This window comes from Leptidea sinapis, chromosome 27, assembly GCF_905404315.1.
Source record: "Leptidea sinapis chromosome 27, ilLepSina1.1, whole genome shotgun sequence".
In the NCBI taxonomy this organism is placed as follows: domain Eukaryota; kingdom Metazoa; phylum Arthropoda; class Insecta; order Lepidoptera; family Pieridae; genus Leptidea; species Leptidea sinapis.
The window spans coordinates 2,882,801-2,896,222 of NC_066291.1; the positions used below are offsets into that span (position 1 = coordinate 2,882,801).

Below are 13,422 nucleotides of genomic sequence, written 5' to 3' on the forward strand. Positions count from 1 at the left end.
ATTGACATAAAAAAAAGATAAATAGGTAGTTGAGGTTAAAAATTTGAATACAAACAGCACGCCGAGAATCGAAATCAAAAATCAATCGATTTGGTTGATGAGTCATATAGTGATGATGTTTTATAAGTTTCACGCTAAGAATTTAAAAAATAATATAATTTATATTTCTTTACTTTAATCGCATAAATTTAATGATTACAAGTAACAGACAACATTCAGTGAAAAAACTGGTTACCACATTATAGGTTTAAATAATATAAATAAAAGCCAGGTTAATCAAATTGTAAAAAAGAACGTATAGGATGTAATAATATTTTCTTACCTATCTAAATATTAATATAGCGGGCAAGAGCGAATGTTCTCGCGGGAAATGTATTCTCAACGTTAGAGGCATGATTAAAATAGATTTATACGTACTTACTGTTTGATGTTTACTTAATGGGAAATCTATTTAATAAAGATTTATATATTATGGAAATGAAGACTAAACAACAAATAGAAAAGGAAACTTAAATGCGGAAATTACTAGATATGTTTGGTATACTATTTATTACCCATAGCCACCTCAGCTTGTGAGGTTGGATTTTATACTTTACATATACGTACGTTATAATGAGCATAGCTTAGATAGTTCATACGTCTAGATAGAGTCTCTTGTTGTTAGACAACCGATAAAAACAGGCTAGGAATATTATTTTAGTGTGCGTGACAAGCTACGTGTTACACTCGCGATTTGTAGATTTGTATGACACTTTGTGTAGTGTATGGTATGTCAATATTTTCTTAAGTAAGGAGTTGAGTTATTTATTGTTCAATATTCTATATCTTTTTTTTATGAAGGAGGACAAACAAGCGTACGTTTCACCTGATGTTAAGTGATCACTACCGCCCACATTCTCTTGCAACACAAGAGGAATCACAGGAGCCTGACTGGCCTTATGGAAAATTGTACGCGCTTTTTATGCTGAATCGGTGTGAGTTATGGAATATCATGATGTGATGATTATAAGGGATGGTTATATAATTTAATCAGCTAGTAAACGAAATAAATCTTTTAAATGATTGTTAAACAAAGGTCCAGTTCCAACATGAAGTATTTATTTAAGCACGCTTATATCAGTGATGAGATTCAGATCTTGCTGCTTGAGTAGTTGTAAATAACATTTCAAACTTTTATATTTTAATATATATTTCACTTAGTGCTACCAATATATAATAAGAAATATATTGTATGCTTATCAAATCATAATTACAGTTTCGAAATTATATCTCCACTGTAAAATTTTCTTCAAGATGACAAGTCCGGAGAGAATTGTAACTTAGCACTTGTACTACACAACAATTTAATCGAATTTTGCAATTTTTATTTGACATTCTGTTAGCTCCAATTATCTCGAAGGTAGGGGAGGAAATTGGCGTGACGTCACAGACCACACGTTGCGTCGGCATTCGTGACGCCGGAAAAGTCTGAAGTTCCCTGAATTTCGGGGAATTCAAAGCGCTTTAGAGGTGGAATTTGAGAGTGGTTCACGACGTTTTATTACTTTTATAACAGAGCTATTGTTATAGAGAATGTTTTCGCTTTGTCTTTATGAGTCGCTCTGGCGTGGCTCCGGAGATATTGGTTTGGAAACTTGTTAGAAACGTCTCGATCGGAATTCGCAATGACAGAAATGTATTGGATTCTAGATGCTGCGTTATATTAAATACTCACTGCGTGTTACATTATGAGTATATGTGATTGATTTGAAGAGCTTGTAGTATAGAGCGGGTTGTATTTGAAAGATAAAATTGTTTATAATCATTTATCACGTAGAAAGAAGTCCATAATGTGAAGTCGTGGAATAGTTGAGCCTAAAGAGCTTTCATTTTATTATAAAACTATTATTTTAGTTTCACACATGTATCTTCAGGCTCGAAGGACCAAAAACTGTCGTGTTGTTTCAATTCAAGATGTGAGTAAATTTTCAAAAAACTTAGCTCGGTAAGTATGTATTTAGACTACCAAATTACGTAAATGGACTTCTGAATTTGAAAGTGTTATTTGCAGTTTTCTTGGGCGGCATAAATCTTACATTGAAAAGATATCATGTCGCTACGATGTGGGTCAACCGAAAAAACTTTCTCCAAGACTTACATCGTTCAAAACCTTTCTGATGTAAAAAAAGTACCTATGGGTGGTAATCAATAACTTTGTTCTTCTAACCAAAGACGTACTTTGCTTATAACACATTTACAATTTTTTTTAAAAGACGGACTCAAAACCAGATAAGATTTGAAAAAATAGCTAAAATATTACATTGTTGTGCTAATCAGTGGCATATCATAAATTATGGTCGACGCAACAAATAAAGCTGAATATTTTTTAACCTTTTCACCCTATTGCGTAGAATTCACAGTAAAAGACACAATTCTAATCGGTTCACGAGCTCTGTATGTCGTGGCAACACTACTAATTTGCGTAATGGTAACGTTTTTCACCCGTTTCTTCTTTTGTCACTCTTGAATCGAAGGTCGTAGATAATTAAATGGATTACATTCGTAAAATTCAATTGGCTTGTATAAAACTAGCTACAACTGTGCAATTAGAAATAGTAAAATAAATGAATAATACGTTAGAGTTCTTCGATACTTCAACTTTTTAATGTCTTCTATAAATAATCTAGAGGTAACAATTGTTTTGGTGCCTGTGTGATACAAGTTGGGAAAAAGATCATTCCAGGTTTTAAAAAAAATATTTGCATATTTTTTTTCTTCTTGAATTGAATAGGAATCTTCAATTGCTATTGTAATTGCTATTGTTGTAACAAATACTTTATATTCTGTAGTACAGACCACCGTCATAATTAAATAGACATTTGGTTTTAAGCCGAATAAAAACGCGCCGCTTTCGCCTCAAAACCACAAAAAAAAGTAACGGTCGCTTCCCGCCAAAAAAGCGTCTGACTGCGGTTGAAAAAAAAAAACAATTCAATCAAATGCTGTACTAAAAATATCAAGCAAACAAAATTTTGGCAGTCGTGCAGCGTGAAGAGTCCAATTGATACGTAGTGGTTTTTACGTTGATTCTTTTGTGTAAAAATTTTACTTTATTAGTTCGAATTGAATAATTGATACCTTATAAATTTATTTGAATGCTCCTGTTAACTGTAAATTTAAGTTCAAATCACGCATTGAAATTACAAAAACGCAAACATACGCTAAAAATAAATTTTAAATAAAAGTTCTTTGCTTTGACAGAATTTTAAATTATAACGCCAAAGAGGATGTAAATACTACGTCATAAGAGGCGGGAATGCCTAAGTAAAAATTGAAATTTAGTTTAGTATGAATCGTACAGTGATTTCACATAAGTTTGAAATAGTGGGTATAGTAGGTAGTAATTACAGTATGGCGATTGGCGAAGAAGTATAATCCGGCCGAATAGTTGCTTAAAATGTCGTGGATTTCGCTAATCTCCGCTTTTTACAGGATTATAGCCGTCATCTGTCAATCTCGTGATAACTGCACATTTCATACAATCGAGTGAATCGCTTTTTTCTTATATAATTTCGCTAGGCTGTATAACGCGGACGAATGGGTTTCATTGCTAGCACATCAGTGAATTAGTTTGGTTTTAGATCTATGTACTATATATGATTATAATAAACACTGATACTGTGGTTCTGTTAAAAGAAAATATAGTTTGAATGTAGAAAATAATTTATTTAAACAAAATAAATCTTATAACTATATTTACAATACTTTGATTAGGTACATAAAATTAAAACGATCATTACAGGGAAGCGTACCAAGAATACTGGCAGCAATTCCGCGTGTTTCATTTTCATATAGTTTGCATACATATCTTAAATATCTTATGTTAAAATTTATTCAAACATAACAATGCTTATAACTATGATTAAATTTAATTAAAACTAAAATTACGGGGAAGTGTACCCAGAATATTGCAGCATTTTCGCGTTGGATAGCTTGACTGAAACTTGACCGAAAAAAAACGGGACTTGGGACGCCCGACGGAAGTGATAACTTAAAGTAATCTAAGTTGAACTATTTAATATTGAAATTGTTGAACTTGAAAAAAACTTAGGTTATTACTTAAATTCTATGTATATTAATATGATTATGTAAGGAAAAGTTATTTATTAAAGAAATATTGATTTAAAAATATATTTTATTCTTAGTTATAATTCTTGAATATGTACATTATAAGTATCACTACTTAATCAAATAAAAGTAGCAGTTGGTTAGAGTGAGAGAGGAGGAGCCTGCCTAGTGCCTAGTAGAGAAAGAGAAGCCGCACAGACTGGCACTGTAACGCGTTACGTTACAAAGCGGTTCAGCCTTACCTCCGATAAGAAGTTATCATTTCAAAATTTAAACATCTTAATATATTATGTAGAAACAAATTGAAGATAGAAAGACAACCTGAGATCAATTGCATTAAATGTTCAATAAACCACCACTGTAGCTTCTGCGAATAATCAAACAATTTACGACAATAACTCGACGACATTTCTCACGAAAATAGCCGATTCCCAGTCAGACTCTGGCACTAAACTAACAATTCTCAATATCCTATGTACGAACCTTCCAAACGGCCTAACCAAAGCTCCGCGGGCACGTACAGACAACAAAACTTGTTATCTAATATGCATTTTATTGTCGCGCCGCGTGTAGGCCGATGTATTACGCGTGTACGGATAGCAAATCTGTTTCTTTAATAAAATACTGCCCTTGGCACTATTTTTATCATTGAATGGACACGTGTTTCAGGCTTTTCAGGGTGAACATACAAAATATAAAACGTTATTTGTATGAATTTTTTTTCTCTATCGAACACATGAATTGTGCCTCTAAGGATGTTCTATCGTAGTGCTTTTTAAACTATTGTAAGACTAATAAATATTTCGAACAGAACTAGTTTTATTTTAACACATTGAGTGTAAATAAGGGTCGGTACAAATGTATTTCAATATTAATTTTATTATTTAAAGACGATCGTAAAGTGTTAAATACTTTCTATCTTCTATATATATATAAAAATGAATTGCTGTTCGTTAGTCTCGCTAAAACTCGAGAAGGGCTGGACCGATTTGGCTAATTTTGGTCTTGAATTATTTGTATAAGTCCAGAGAAGGTTTAAATAAATATACAAATGCTCGGAATTAAATAAAAACAACAATTTTGTTTTTCCTTTGATGTGTCCCCTGTCATTCAGAAATAAAATTGAAAGAATGAGTAGTTTAAAATAAATAACTAATTATTTAAATATTTTTAATTTTTATATCTTTCTAACTTTCTCAGGTGGTAAAAAATAAACTTATATTTAGCTAACACAGACAGTTCTGCTGTGAAACAATTTCATTTCAACAGCAGGGTGCATATTTAATTTAATTCTAGATGTTATGATATATTATTGACAAATTCATAAAAAACATTATTTTATTTATTATATACAGAACAACGTCTGTCGGGTCAGCTAGTGCGACATAAGAATGCATCCTAGACATTAAATGAAATAAAGTCAAGGTAGCATTTAGAACAAACGCATTCAATTGTTTTCGCGCGTACACAGTTAATATGTACAAGTTGTAAAAAAAGGAAAAAAAAGTTTTTCATGGAATCTCGGTTTTCATGGAACTTCATTCCACGTACAACCAGGCTGTAGAATGAACTTCAATGTGCGGTGTTTCCAGGAAAATATGACATGAGACACCTTCTAATAAAGCGCGTACTAACTAACTAGTTCTAAGAGGCCGGCAACGCTCCTGTGATTCCCCTGGTGTTGCAAGAGAATGAGGGCGGCAGTGATCACTTAATATCAGATGACCCATATGCTGGTTTATCCTTCTCTTCCATTAAAAAAATCGTAGAATAAATTTACTATTTAATAGTCTGGCCGTCTCTCTATTCCCAATCTGTGTTATCATTAAGAAAGTTATGCTATAGTAATCTTAACCACACAAACTTTTTTTAACAATTTCTTGAATTTCGTAACACATTTTTTGTACATTTTCTGGGACCATGAGGTAAATGCATACACATCGCCTAAAAAGTCTTATTAACCCGACTTATCCGAGTAGTAGGCATAACAAGTTTGTGTTTGTTCCTAGTATTAACAGTTAATATATTGTTGATATATTTTTGAATCCAGATTGGTAGTTTCAACTTAAAGATTCCTAATTTGTATTCGGTAGAAATACTTGGAAACGTGGCGTTATTCATTCGGTGTCTATGCACGTAGTTTGCTAAAGCAAGTAGGTACGAAGAGTGGGGGGAGGGGGGAGGGTTAAAGGACCACATGTTGTCGTATTTGTATAATTCCACAGCAACTTACGACACAGAGCGCACGTGGTGAAACTTAGCGACCAACTTACTGTGGCCTGCCTGCAAACTTGCCTAATTTATGTATGTTAGCCGAGAAATGCAAAAACATTATATCGGCTTTCTATTTTTAAAATCACAAATTTAACTTAAAATATTTCTTAGTTTGGCTCCAATCATGTTGCCAAATTAATAAAACATATTTCTCTGAGAGAAACTCTTTGTGAGGAGAATATATAAATAATTTATTTATCTTTATTTAAAACCACTAAACAAATTACCTTTCAAATGAAAAAAAAAATCACCTTTAAATGGCGAAGATATGAGGCATCAAAGAAAACATACGAATAAAATAGAACAATAAAGTTATTCGATTGAATCAATGGACGAACCATTATTAATAACACTTTAATTTTTTTTTGGAAATTTGAACCTACGCCTTGGGTCTCTAGCAGCCCACAATCAAATTAAGATGTACTTACATTACATTACTTCACAGAAAAGATAAATTAATAATAATTTTAGCGAATAGTAATATTTTGTTACTCTTCTTTGAGAACGCAATCCTTAAAAAGCCTTTAGATTTAGAATTAGAACCAATTTGAGTATCGCTATTCACAAAAACAGCTATTCAGCCTGTTCGCAATATAAGAACTCTTTTTGTATATATTCATTGGTGTGCAGCAAACTATAAACAAATAAAAAATTCGAAATATGGAAGAATTATCGGAAATAGTGAATTGGGTCACTGTTGTGTGGAACCATTTAAAAGGCACCTGGTATTCTGGTTCAGTTAACTTAAACCGACTTTAAATACGCTAAACTTAATCTGTGTGGCGATAATCTGTATGCGTTCTGAAATGTGGCTTGAATTGCATGAACCTCACATTCAATGGCCTATTTGAAAGACATTGAAATATAAATGCAAGTTTTCTTGTGCGACCTATGAAATATTTCAAATATGCTTCCCTTACGTATGGACTATGTAGTTAGTTTAATCCGTAAGTATCTATTCCTACTATGTAGTTAAATGGAAACATTGGAAAAAATGTAAAATGAAACAATGTAATGAGAGAGCTGTATGATGCTAAGAAGGTGCAGAAAATGGAAATGTTGGGACGGTTCACTTTAATACTAAACAAATTCTAGGCATTGAAGATCTTGTATGATATGAATGGAGAGGGAAAAGGTAGGGAAAGATATCTAGAACGCAGCGATTGGATCATCCTTTCCTTTCTTCTATCATATATTGTACTATTTGATTGAATATGTAATAAAACGGGTGCTAAGAAAGATAATGCTGCAAGAAAATAATTAAGCTTTAAAATTCTAGTAAATCAACTCAAAATAAAATGACTACTCGCTCGGTAAATGGATAAATAACAAAATAAAACTGAATTATAATTTAAAAAGGCTATTACAGATCATTCATTACACGGATGAGAAGAAAAATAAATTAATCGTCCGATTACGGGATAGAATAAAATTTACTGTTATCATAGTTTTACTTCAAGTAATCGTACGAACGTCTACACTAATAACAATTGTATGCTGGTTCGAAAAGGATCGGTTGCCGCGAAAATCAGAGATTCCGTCTTAGGTACTTTGCAGGGTGATAAGCGCAGAGTAGTACGATCCAATATCAGCTGGGTCGTATTGTGATGCGTTAGAACTCAAATAGTAAGTGATTCATAACATGAGGTGGATAATTAATTTAAATAATATATGGAATAATCCCGAAAAGCGATAAAATTTTATTGTTAATAACTAGCCAGCGAGAAAAACGAGAAATTTACGTTTTGAAAATCGCTTATGTCTGGATAAATCAAACACCACTTTAAAACACTCAAGTATAATCTGCATGGCACAACAAATTTATAATAAATTACCTACCTGAGAAACTGGCCTAAAAGGGAATGTTATTATAAGATCAGTCAATTTTTAATAGAAAATGACTTCGAAGCCTTGAAGTAACATTGAGAAATAAGTATTTAGTAACATGCGTTTTTTGAACATAATTTTTAATTTAACTATGACATTTATAATATTTTTTCTTAATAATGATCGCTCTTATTTTTAACTTCATTATGTAATCAATTTTGTTTTATGATAATTATTATGATTTGATTATAATATCTATATATATGTCAAATATTTGTATGCTCAATAACGGGCACGACTTGGAGAGCTAAAATGTATTTAAATAATGTATCTATAATGTATTACCCTAATCAACAAATAAAGATCTTACTTACTTACCAGCCATCATTGAACCTAAAAAAGCAAATGAATATAATATTTTAATCGACGATTACCCCTCCAAAGGAAAGGGGGTGTACTGACCGATCTATGGACTTAGTGCCTCGACGCGAAACATCAAAAACATATGTGCAATAGTTGTAATTTTTGTTTCAGATGAGTCTGTGAACAATGACGTCCGCGTCGGTGTAGAAGTTGCTACATAAGTGGTATCAGTTTGCAGTGCTGGAGCTGACATTCGCCACGGTGGCGGGGTACACCCGACACGTGTTCGCGGGCAGCGCGCCTAACTATCAGACGCGCTCGCCTGCAGTACCACTCAACGCAAGTAAGTTTAATACTAACTTTTTTTTTATACGTGTGGAAACCCTACCGGGGTTTTCGGTAGGGTGGTGAGTCGGAATCGAACCGACTAAAACCACACGGTGTACTATACCGCGGAACGGCGTTATTAACATATCCGATACTCCTTCTGAAGTTGAATAATACCTACTACAACTATTACTGACACCAGACAGATTGGGAATGGAGCGACCACCCTTAGACTATTAAATAATAAATTATATTGTACGATATTACATTGTGACCATATTTTTATGTAAAAACAAGTCCGCTGAGTTTCTTGCGCCCGTTCTATTCAGGTCTGAGGTTTTGGAATTGGAACCTTTTGGAATGGGTGCTAGTATTTGACTTTCTATTGATTTTACATCCTATTTTGAAGATAGGCATTCCGAGTTCTAATAGTTTACATCTCACCAATCAATATCTTGAAATTAAAGAGTTTGAGTTGAGAAGAAAACAATGCTTACAACTATGTTTACAATTATTAATATGATTACATGAAATTTTAATCATCACTACAAGGAAGCCAATACCAGTACCAAACATACTGCCCGAAATAGCTTCCAAAAGCCCTATAGAGGCGCGTATAGATAGTACTTTGCAAATTCTCCACGCCTCTGGGCCCCACGTGCCAAGTGTCTCGACACCAAACAGCACAAAGTTGCATGGCACAAAGCTATATGACTCACTGGTACCAACTGCGATATCAACTGATATTTTAACTTAATTAATGATAGTGAACATTTTATAACAACTACCAATATCTTGTCACTTGAATCACCGCTTTATAACAGGAATACATCTATGTGTGAATTCGCTTCTTATTTAACTTTCTTACATTTTTATCACTCTCACCAACTGAGCCGACTGTGCTAGACAACGATATACACTGGCCTTCAAAAGTAAGTATCACACTTTTCAGATTGGGATAACGTTTTAAGTTCACAAGATATACTTTCGGAATAAAAAGGACTCCAAAGAGAATTTAATTTTGTACATAAAAACTTTATAGTCGGTAACCTTCATTTAAGAATTGGCTGAAAAAAAACTTCAAAAACAAAACCATTCCTTTTTCAAAGTGGACGTTTCCGAATTACAGTTTTACCATTCACATTTTTCTTTCTGTTTTAAATTTTTTTCAAGATCGATGGGTCTTGTTTTAAAAATTTATGCTAAAAAGCACATAACATTTATTTATCATGCCTCTTTCAGTTGAAGAATGTGCTAGGATGATGGCTTTTCTGGAACTAGGCATCAGTACGCGTCGCACTGCAAGTATGGTGGGTGTGACAGTACGAACAGTCCAGAAGGTAAAGCGAAGGTACGAAGAGACTGGACACCATCTGAGGAGACCTTGTAATGGCAGACACAGGTATACCAGTGCCCGAGAAGATCGTTATATTATTTCCACTGTGTTAAGAAATCGCCACCAAAATGCAGTTGAAGTCCAGCAACAGCTACTTCAGACCCGGAGGGACTACATTAGTGACAGTACAGTGAGAAGAAGAATTGCTGAAGCAAATTTGAAACCCCGAAGACCAGCGAGTGGCCCAAAACTCGAGAGACAGCATCGAGTAGCGAGACTGCGATACGCCCGTGAACACATGCAGTGGGATGAAGAAGAATGGTCAAGAATTTTGTTTGCAGATGAGTCTCGATTCTCCCTTTACACTTCTTTACCTTCAAGCCTGCATCTCAGAAAGAGTCCAATACGGTGGAGGCAGTGTACATGTATGGGCTGGCACATCTTCACTAGGTCGCACAGAGCTAGTAGCCGTAAAAAAGGCAGTATGCCAAACCGGCTCGAAGCTGTAATCAGAGCTCGAGGAGGCAATACCAGTTATTAAAAATTAAATAACATGTAATACATTCTAGTTGAATTTTTTTACACTAAACTAAAAATATCTATTTTCATTGTTTTATCTTTTTTAAGTTAAAAATGTTACTAATGTATAATTTTAGTTTCTAAGAATTAAAGCCTATAAAATTTGCAACAAAATGTTTTTTATCTTAAATCTCTACCTTCTATAGTTAAGAAAAAAATTTTATTTGAAAAGTGTGATACTTACTTTTGCAGGCCAGTGTATTTAATGCAATAAACAGTGTTCCAAAGATCAAAAATAAGCTTGCTACCCGATAATAATTGGCCTTCTTTTATTTAAAAGTCGTATTGACAAGAGTCAGACAAGACAATAAGCGTCACTGGCACAGATGGTAGATCTGTAGACTCTCACCACAGAGCCCCGGATTCAATCCTCGCCCGCCATGTACCAATATGTTTTAGAATTTCGATTTATATGTACGTTTATTTGTCGATTTATAAGGTGGGCAATGTTTTTGTAATTCTTCTGGTGTTACAAGAAACAAAAGCTGTGGTGATCACATACCTTCAGGTGCATACGGTATGCATAATTTAATATTCCATAGAAAAATAATACCACCTTTAGAATTAATATCTAGAAATATTCAATGTGTTGAAAGGACAATTGCTTTTTTTTATGAAAATACGTGACGAGACGAGCAGGACGTTCAGCTGATGGTAATTGATACACCCTGCCCATCACAATACATTGCCGGTCAGGATTCTTGAAAGGTCCAAAAATTCTGAGGGGCACTACAATTGCGCTCGTCACCTTGAGGCATAAGATGTTGTCTCATTTGCCCAGTAATTTCACTAGCTACGGCGCCTTTCAGACCAAAACACAGTAATGTTTACACATTACTGCTTCACGGCTGAAATAGGCGCCGTATAATAAATTAAAAATATATATTTTCAAGCTTTTATTTTAAGCTTTTATTCCCAAGCTTTCCTATAACAAGAGCGAGCTTTGTTGCTTTGCTATTAAACCTTCATCGTTACCTCTTACAATCCTTCAAAAAGAGCGCGTACACCTTCCTTAAAGGCCGGCAACGCTCCTGTGAATCCTCTGGTGTTGCTAGAGAATGTGGGCGGCGATGATCACTTAACACCAGGTGACCCGTACTCTCGTTTGTCCTCCTTTTCCATAAAAAAACAATGTTGTATTTTAAGGGGAAACGCACTCAAATTCATTTATTATCATCACAACTTAGAATTAATTTCTTATCAGGGAAAACGTACGAGTCAACTAAGTCCGATGGCTCTTCGTTATTTAAATTCAAATTTGTGTACATAGTACATAGAATTATAACAGTTACGATGGTACAGAAACCTACGCGTCTGACTTACACTTGATCGGTCATTGTTATAGCCAAAAAAAGCTATAATGAAATTATTTCACATATGAGCCTAGCCTATCGAATGCCGTTGTTCAAAGTGTGGAACATTCTTTTCTTTTTTTTTAGCGTAGCCTATCGAAAGCCGTTGTTTAAAGTGTGGAACATTCTGTGTTACATTAATGCATCTTGTATTGTAAACACTCAGATACTCTCGCCATTTGTCGTAAGAGCTTAACTACTTGTTGCAATAAATAGAATGGAATACTGTAATTAGTACTGTGACGATAACGTATGGATGACGTCAGGTATTACTAACTCATTAAGCTAATTACCAAATAACTAGTTATAACAATAATTATAATGGACAATTGACCGTCCGGGGCTTTGTGTACTACAAACTAATGTATTAGCTAATATTCCTGTACGGTCCGCAAAAACATTGCTGACCGTACAGGAATACGCTGATTTTAAAAAGTTCAATAAATTATATCAAATATTAGGTGACGTAAGAATTTATGTTTAATCCATCAATCAGTATCACTTTATTTATTTAGGTCAAAAGTTTAAGTTTATTAAAATTTATGAGTATCAAAAGTACATTTTGCCATTAACCACAACCTAATATTGAAAAGTGGCAAGTGTAAAGTGGCATTCATTGGCATTTTTTTTAATCAACATGGAAGCTTTAGCATCTATATAAAGTGAAAAATTTTCAGACGTGATGACTTGCATGAGTTAGTTTAAAAAAATAAATTAATTAAAAAACGTATATAAGGTTCTTAAGCCCAAACATATCTCTGACATTTTTGAATAAAATAAATATATTTTTGTGTCATTGATTTGTAAAGTTTCGCTTTAAATTTATTCCTATAAAAGTTTCAATCAAATCATTCATCATATAAAATATTTCATTTTTAGTCCAGAAATATTTGTTCAGAACCAAGAGAACTGAATTTAAGATAAAAGTTATGCACATAATTCTGAAAAGTCTAAATATTGGTCCTAGCTATTTAGTTTAAGGTATTTTACATAGGTAAACTATAATCATAAACTTCTTTGCAGTCAGGTTTGAAACACACTAATAAAATCGTATTGTTCAATGTGTACTTTAATCGCAAAATTGTTGAGTGTAGTCGACTATTGTGCACAAGAAGCTTGGCAATAGTTGTTTCAAATTGTAATGCAATGTGTATTTTAAAGGAATAAATGAGTTTCAGATGGGCAAAGCTGTAATCTCCTACTATTCCTTTAGCCGCTACATCTATACACACTAGATTGCTATTATTTTCTGTAAAT

The 13,422-nt window shown here is 33.5% G+C and overlaps 1 protein-coding gene across 1 annotated transcript in view; it reads left to right on the forward strand.

Moving 5' to 3' along the window:
• LOC126972747 (calmodulin-binding transcription activator 1) overlaps positions 1 to 13,422 on the forward strand; it is a 258,853-nt gene that overhangs the window by 57,837 nt on the left and 187,594 nt on the right. The window contains exon 2 of the mRNA XM_050819761.1: positions 8,743 to 8,914. The gene's annotated coding sequence lies outside the window, so the exon portion shown is untranslated. The remainder of the gene's footprint in view (positions 1 to 8,742; positions 8,915 to 13,422) is intronic.